Source organism: Giraffa tippelskirchi, chromosome 1 (genome assembly GCF_054371585.1).
Source record: "Giraffa tippelskirchi isolate mGirTip1 chromosome 1, T2T-mGirTip1v1.2.pri, whole genome shotgun sequence".
NCBI lineage: Eukaryota > Metazoa > Chordata > Mammalia > Artiodactyla > Giraffidae > Giraffa > Giraffa tippelskirchi.
In genome coordinates, this window is record NC_137275.1 from 115,310,066 (window position 1) to 115,318,745 (window position 8,680).

The window sequence follows — 8,680 nt, forward strand, 5'->3', positions numbered from 1 at the left end:
CAATCCCTGATTGGGAAGATCTCCTGGAGAAGGAAACAGCAAGTCACTCCAGTATTCTTGCCTGGAGAATGCTATGGACAAAGGAGCCTGGCAGGCTACAATCCATAGGGTTCCAAAAATTCAAGCATGACTGAAACAACTTATTACACACACATAAATATTAGAGAATTGGAAATGCTGATTAGAAACAAGCAAAAGGCAACAAGAGAAATTCAAAAAGGAGGTGGAAGAGAATGAAGAGCAGAAATTATTGAACTTGAAAAAATATACATAATGTGAACATGAATGTAAAAATTTATTTCCTTCCAAAAAATGGTAATATTGATACATTCCTGCAGGGCTACTCAAAAAACTTAAAGAAGACCCAATTATACAATATCAAAACTGAAGCAGGTGATATCACTTCAGATGATGCAAGGATAAGAGGATATTATGACCAAATAAATTTAAATAAAATGGACACATTTTTAGAAAAAATATATGTTAAAACTAATACAGAGGAATATAAAACTATTCCCGTCATTATCTTTTAAAATGCTTATGCAAATATCTCCTAATGTCAAAATTATAAACCCAGAATTTTTAGATTTTATAAATACATGTAAATAGGAATAAAACAGTACTCCTTGATGTGTTAAAAACATGAACTGGTAGACATCATTGTTTTATTCTTAACCTCAAAGAGCAAGCTTCTGTTTGTTTATTCACTTTGGGAAACCACTCTGGCATTATCTGAAATGTCGAAATGTGTAATTCTTCTAATCTAGTAGTGTCATTCCTGGACATAATCCCTAGGAACTCCAGCCCATGTCTCTCAAGATTTGTATACAAAAACATTCCTAACAGTATTATTTGTAATAGCTTAAACTAGAAAAAATCAAATTGTTCATCAACAAAAGATAGAAAAATAAGTGTGATAAATTCTATAAGCAATTAAATTAAGAAACTACAATATGATAAGCATTGATAATTTTTAATCATAATATAAGAGAAGTGATAGACAAAAGGATGCATACAGTATAGGTTCATTTATGAAGTTCAAAACAGGCAAAATCAGCTGTGATTTCTACAGATACTTTCATAAGTGAACAGCAATATTCTTAACCTGAGTGATGGTTGCTGTTTGCTCTATAATTTTTCTTCATGTGTCATATTTGTGTTTTATGCACGTTTATTATATTTATAGGGTATACTTCACAGTAAAAGTTGTTTAAAAAATGTTAAGCACAAACATATTACTCCGTTGTCTCTTGAATCCAGTATTACTGTTGAGAAGTCTCATGTTGGCCTAATTTTAGTTCCTTTGTGGGTGGTTTACTTTTTGTATGGAATCGTTTCATAATTTCTCTTGCATTTTCTTTTCTGTAATTTTACTATAGTGTGTCTAGATATTTCCTTTATGTGTCCTGCAGTATATGGCCCCTCAATTCCTTTTGGGGATTTGTATTATCTAGATCGGAGAAGGCAATGGCACCCCACTCCAGTACTCTTGCCTGGAAAATCCCATGGACAGAGGAGCCTGGTAGGCTACAGTCCATGGGGTTGCTAAGAGTCGGACACGACTGAGCGACTTCACTTTCACTTTTCCCTTTCATGCACTGGAGAAGGAAATGGCAACCCACTCCAGTATTCTTGCCTGGAGAATCCCAGGGACGGCGGAGCCTGGTGGGCTGCCATCTATGGGGTCGCACAGAGTCGGACACGACTGAAGCGACTTAGCAGCAGCAGCATTATCTAGATATTGATAATTCTATTCTCCTGATTTTTTAGCCTTTCTTTTATGTTTTCTATATCTTTATTCATTTCTCTTGCCCCTTGGAAGGCTCCTAACTTGATCTCCCAGTTTATTCTTTTGTTCATTGATATAATCATCCTGCTAGATATTCCATCTTATAACTTCATTTTAAGTATCTTATTTCTAACACACACACACACACACACATATTTATATATCTCATATATCACTGGTTTTCTAAAGTAATTTCTTGTCCCTTTGCTTTATTACCATATTCTTCTTCAACTCTTTTGAATATGTCATAATTTAAGTTACTGGTTCATCTGTTCCAGTAATCTGCTTAAGGTGGCATGTGCTGTTCAATTTTATTATCTTTTTAACTTTCTTTTTGCGAAGTTGCACCCCTCAGGTAGGTATTTTCCTTGAACCTGTAACATCATACTTCACTGATGGAGTCAATTCTCTTCATGTAATGTGCACTGGGAACATGCTAAAAGTCACCCTCTTGACTGTGTCTGTTTTTGAAAGTTTGAGAATGTGGAAGGTCGGATGTCAGAGGAGAGACTGCAGAGACCAGGTGCTGACAGGAGAGCAAGAGGTGTGAGAGCTCCGGGCACCTGTCGCCCTCTGAGCCTGTCCTCATCTCTCCTTGCTTAGCTGGGCTCCGTCTCTGCTGCTAGTGCTTCATACCACTGGGACACCAGTGACGCTCTCCATTCCCAGGTGAAGGATGAGAGACAGGAGCTCAGGGTACATCCTCTCCAGATCCTTCTCTGGCTGCCACTGACACCTCCCTCCCAGGCCACTGCCTCCACCCATCCTCCCAGGGAGTTCACAGTTGCAGTCTCACCTCTAACCACCAGTTTCTTCCGGCTTCTGTCATTTTCACAGTTGATTTGGAGGATCCTGAGCTTTTTAACCATTTTACCCTATTTTACCATTTTCTCTACTTATTGTTAGTAGTCTCGATTACATTAATAAAATTAGCCTTTTGTCACATATGATGTAAATTGGTTGTTAATTTTTCTTTTGACCAATCTGTGATAGTTTTTTGCTACAGAGAATTTGTGAAGTGTCTTCAGATAAGGAGCCAGTTGTTATACAAGGCAGTTAAAGGTGATCTGGCATAAAGTTGTCTCTTGTTTTGTTCCTCACTCACAGCTCTCTGGGACCCAGTAACTCAAAAGCCTGATTGGTGTTAAAATCAAAATCTACACATCCAGTTGTTTTAAATACAGTACAAAGGGCAGGTGTTTAACCTTTTAGTCTCCCTGCTTTGTATACCTTGTGAAACACCACCCAGCAAAACATCACCCAGCATCACCCAGCATCTGCTAGCCTTAGGCGAGATCAACCCCGGGGCTCTAAAAGACCCAAAGCCACTGCTGCTCTTCAGAGGTATCTGGCCCGGAGTCTCCCCTCTCTGACCCCCTCTTCCTTCTCCCTTGCCGGATAGTGGCTCTACCCTGCTTTTGGGAGGGGATTAGCGCTGAGGGGCTTTCCCTGACCCCCAGCAAATCTGTCAGAATTGTTAGTCTCTCATCGTGGCCAACTCTTTGCAACCCTATGTACCGTAGCCTGCCAGGATCCTTCGTCCATGGAATTCTCCAAGCAAGACACTGGAGTGGGTTGCCATTTGCTCTTCCAGGGAGTCTTTCAGACCCAGGGATTGAACCCAGGCCTCCTGCATTACAGGCAGATTGGTTACCTTCTGAGCTACCAGGGAAGCCCTAAAATTTGTTGCAGTGGCTTCCATATAAAGTTGGTTGTGTGCTAGCGCCATCTCGTGGTCACATGCTCGATATCGCTACTCGAATATGTCACGGTTATTTGCTGCTGCTTTTTAAAAATGGTTTAAATCTGTATGTATCAATGTGGGCAATGTAGTAGGCTTGTTAAGTAGAAAAAGTGAGCTATAAGACAGTATGCATAAGAGATCTCACAGCAAAATGTGGAAGGAAGACAGCTCAGAAGATATCAGGAAGGATAACAATCAACTGTTAATAGTTTACGAGATGAGAATTGAGGTGGAGGAAGATTGGAAAATAATGTCACCGTATTCTTCTAGAGTGTTTGAATTTTTAAAGCAATTTTTTTTTATAACTTTGCCAGTTGAAAAAAGGACGACTAAGAACAGTTGAATTAGATTAAAGTGCTCAAAGACTGTGGTGTCATCGGAGATGTGTTAACACGAACAAAAATATAAGGGCTGGTGGTCAAGCTTAGGGTACAAGTGAGCAAATTCCTAGCCTGTAGCACCTCAGAATGCGACCTTATTTGCAACTAGGGCCATTGCAGATGTAAGCAGTTAAGATGAGGTCATTACTGGAGAAGGGTGGGCCCCTAATCCAATATGTCTAATATCCTGACAAAAAGAAGAAATTTGAGGGCTTCTCCAGTGGGCCAGTGGTTAAGACTCTGCTTTTCAATGCAAGGGATGCACGTTTGATCTCTGGTCAGGGAACTGAGATCCCATATGCCTCAGGGTGCGGCCAAAAATTAAAATAAGTAAATAAATAAAACTTGTTTTTTATAAAAAAAGAGATTTGGACGTAGACATGCATAAGGGAAAAACTCTAATATGTGAATACGGACTTACATGACCATAAAACAAGTGTTACAGTTTGAACTACAACCCCTCCCTGCCCCCTAAGGAGATGACTAGGAGTCCCAAGCCCCTACCTCAGAAGTGTGGCCTTGTTTGGAGTTACAGTAGTCTTTCTGGAAATAGTCAAATTAAAAGGAAATCACTAAGGTGGGCTCTAATCCAAAAGAACTGAAATAAAAAGGGGAGATTTGAATACAGAAACATGCACAGAGGGAAGACAGGCATTGGCAAGCCAATGAGAGAGGCCTGGCATGGCTCCTTTCCTCATGATCCCCAGAAGGACAACCTGCTCAAACCTCGATTTTGGACCTCCAGCCTGCAGAGCTGTGAGACCATCTATTGTTTTAGCTTTCCACCCTCACCCCCTAGTGTGGGATCCTTTGTTACAGCAGACCTGCTGTTTTCTCCACTTCTTGTTCTCAATCTTGTCAGAGAATTCTACTTACTTACATTAAATTTGATGTTCAGAACTCTATGTATGTATATAAAAATTGTTTTGGAGTCACAAGTGAAGTTTATTTAGTTTATAACCTCCATTGCACACTAAGTAAAATTTACAGGAAATTAAAGCTGAACATTTGAAAATTGATCTGAAAGAAACAACATAATGTTAATAATTGGAACAGAAATAGATCCTAAAGGAAACTGTAACACTAAATAATCCTGGAAATGTAATTTTCCTTATTATAGTTTGTGTTTATGATTCATGAATTGTCTTAGAATTTTCTGCAACAGTTGTGTATCATATGTGTCAGTTCAGTTCAGTCACTCAGTCGTGTCCGACTCTTTGTGACCCCATGAATCGCAGCACGCCAGGCCTCCCTGTCCATCACCAACTCCCGGAGTTTACCCAAACCCATGTCCATCGAGTTGGTGATGCCATCTAACCATCTCATCCTCTGTTGTCCCCTTCTCCTCCTGCCCCCAATCCTTCCCAGCGTTAGGGTCTTTTCCAATGAGTCAACTCTTCTCATGAGGTGGCCAAAGTATTGGAGTTTCAGCTTCAACATCAGTCCTTCCAATGAACACCCAGGACTGATCTCCTTTAGGATGGACTGGTTGGATCCTCTTGCAGTCCAAGGGACTCTCAAGGGTCTTCTCCAACACCACAGTTCAAAAGCATCAATTCTTCGGCGCTCAGCTTTCTTCACCATCCAACTCTCACATCCATACATGACCACTAGAAAAACCATAGCCTTGACTAGACGGACTTTTGTTGGCAAAGTAATGTCTCTGCTTTTAAATATGCTATCTAGGTCGGTCATAACCTTCCTTCCAAGGAGTAAGTGTCTTTTAATTTCATGGCTGCAATCACCATCAGCAGTGATTTTGGAACCCCCCAAAATTAAGTCTGACACTGTTTCCATTGTTTCCCCAGCTATTTCCCATGAAGTGATGGGACCAGATGCCATGATCTTAGTTCTTATGTGTAGCAAACAGAAAAGTTCCTATGTGTGCAGAGAAATTTTCTTCCAGTGTTTCTATAGTCAGATTTTAATTTGCCTTGCTCAGGATTCATCAGAGGACTGGGAACTGGGAGTGTCTAGATTCACCCAAGGACAAGCTCTCAGAACTATATTTTTTGTGGAAGTAACAAAATGAAGAGCTCCCTGCTTAAGCCTGCATTATCTGACTGGGGTACCAACGCAAAGCCCCGCCTTCCCCACATTTATTTTATCTCTCCTAAAGAATAGCACAAAAGACAAGAAAGCCTTCCTAAGTGATCAATGCAGAGAAATAGAGGCAAACACTAGAATGGGAAAGACTAAAGACCTCTTCAAGAAAATCAGAGATACCAATGGAACACTTCATGCAAAGATAGAGACAATTAAGGACAGAAATGGTATGGACCTAACAGAAGCAGAAGATATTAAGAAGAGGTAGCAAGAATACACAGAAGAACTATACAAAAAAGATCTTCATGACCCAGATAACCATATTGGTGTGATCACTCACCTACAGTCACACATCCTGGAGTGTGAAGTCAACTGGGCCTTAGGAAGCATCACTACAAGCAAAGATAGTGGAGGTGATGGAATTCCAGCTGAGCTATTTCAAATTCTAAAAGATGATGCTGTGAAAGTGCTGCACTCAATATGCCAGAAAATTTGGAAAACTTAGCAGTGGCCACAGGACTGGAAAAGGTCAGATTTCATTCCAATCCCAAAGAAAGGCAATGTCAAAGAATGTTCAAACTACCACATAATTGCACTCATCTCACACACTAGCAAAGTAATGCTCAGAATTCTCCAAGGTATACTTCAACAGTACATGAACCAAGAACTCTCAGATGTTCAAGCTGGATTTAGAAAAGGCAGAAGAACCAGAGATCAAATTGCTTACACTGGTTGTATCATAGAAAAATCAAGAGAATTCCAAAAAAAAAAAAAAAATCTACTTCTGCTTCGTTGACTACACTAAAGCCTTTGACTGTGTGGATCACAGCAAACAGTGGAAAATTCTTAAAGAGATGGGAATACCAGACCACCTTACCTGCCTCCTGAGAAATCTGTATGCAGGTCAGGAAGCAACAGTTAGAACTGGACATGGAACAACAGACTGCTTCCAAATAGGAAAAGGAATAAGTCAAGGCTGTATATTGTCACCCTGTTTATTTACCTTCTATGCAGAGTAAATCATGGGAAATGCCAGACTGGATGAACCACAAGCGGAATCAAGACTTCAGGGAGAAATATCAATGACCGCATATATGCAGATGACAACACTCTTATAGCAGAAAGCGAATTAAAGAGCCTCTTGAAGGTGAAACAGAAGAGTGAAAAGGCTGACTTAAAACTCACTGTTCATGAAACCAAGATTATGGCATCCAGTCCCATCACTTCATGGCAAATAGATGAGGAAACAATGGAAACAGTGAGAGACTTTATTTTCTTGGGCTCCAAAATCACTGCAGATGGTGACTGCAGCCATGTAATTAAAAGATGCTTGCTCCTTGAAAGGAAAGCTATGACCAACCTAGACAGCATATTAAAAAGTAAAGACATTACTTTCCCAACAAAAGTTTGTCTAGTCAAAGCTATGGTTTTTCCAGTAGTCGTGTATGGATGTGAGAGTTGGACCATAAAGAAAGCTGAGTAGCAAAGAACTGATGCTTTTGAATTGTGGTGTTGGAGAAGACTCTTGAGAGTCCCTTGGTCTGCAAGGAGATCAAATCAGTCAGTCCTAAAGGAAATCAGTCCTGAATATTCATTGGAAGGACTGATGTTGAAGCTGAAGCACCAATACTTTGGCCACCTGATGTGAAGGACTCACTGGAAAAGACTCTGATGCAGGGAAATTTTGAAGACAGGATGAGAAGGGGACAACAGAGGATAAGATGGTTGGACAGCATCACTGACTCGATGGACATGAGTTTGAGCAAGCTCTGGGTGTTGGTGATGGACAGGGAGGCCTGGCGTGCTGCGATTCATGGGGTCACAAAGAGTCGGACACGACTGAGCGACTGAACTGAATATTATCATAACAGTTTTTCCCAAACATTTCCATGATCAAGGCATTCAGATGATGAAAACCCTTGTGTTACACTTCGCCCCCAACCCAAAAGCAAGAGAACAAAGTAAAACTAAAAAATAACCCATTTAGCTTTATTTCAAGGCCTTTTCAAAATCTCACTTCCTCCTTTCCCTCACTGTTCTCAGCATGAATCATTTTTTCCTGTCAGATTAGAAATTCTCTTCTTCTACTTTTGTAACTTTGTTCTTGACTTCTTGTCATATTTGCAGTAATGAAAATCATACCTATTCTACAAAACCTAGGTCAAAGATGACCTCTTGCTTTCCATAGTTACTGTTAAATAGCTAAGAGTATTTGTTTCTCTGCCCTGGTACCACACTTGGCACTAAGGGGCATTTGCTGTAATCATGTGTGTTTTCCCTACTAAATTTAAGTCCAGTATCTGGAGGGCAAGAACTAACTTTGATTCATCAGTAGAGCATTAGCATCTATATTATCTTTGAATCTATCAAGCATGCAATAAAGAAATGAATCAATTATTATTGTTTAATGAAAAAAATCTGCTTTGATTCTTAAGCATACAAAACATTGCTCTGAAGGTGAACTGTTTGGAAGTTGAAAACAATATACATAAAAGGTGTTTCAAGACTATGTACATAACCAAAAGTTAAATATCAATGTGTGGTGGAGATTATGAATTATATACCAGTATTGATTTTTAGTTTTGTTTTAGTGTTAGGTTGGTGCAAACATAATTGTGGTTTTCATATTGCTGAAATTTGCTGTTTGATATTGTAATACATTCTTAATAAATTATAATGCACACTTCTCACTTTATGTTTGTTTCTTTTTTTGCTAATGAC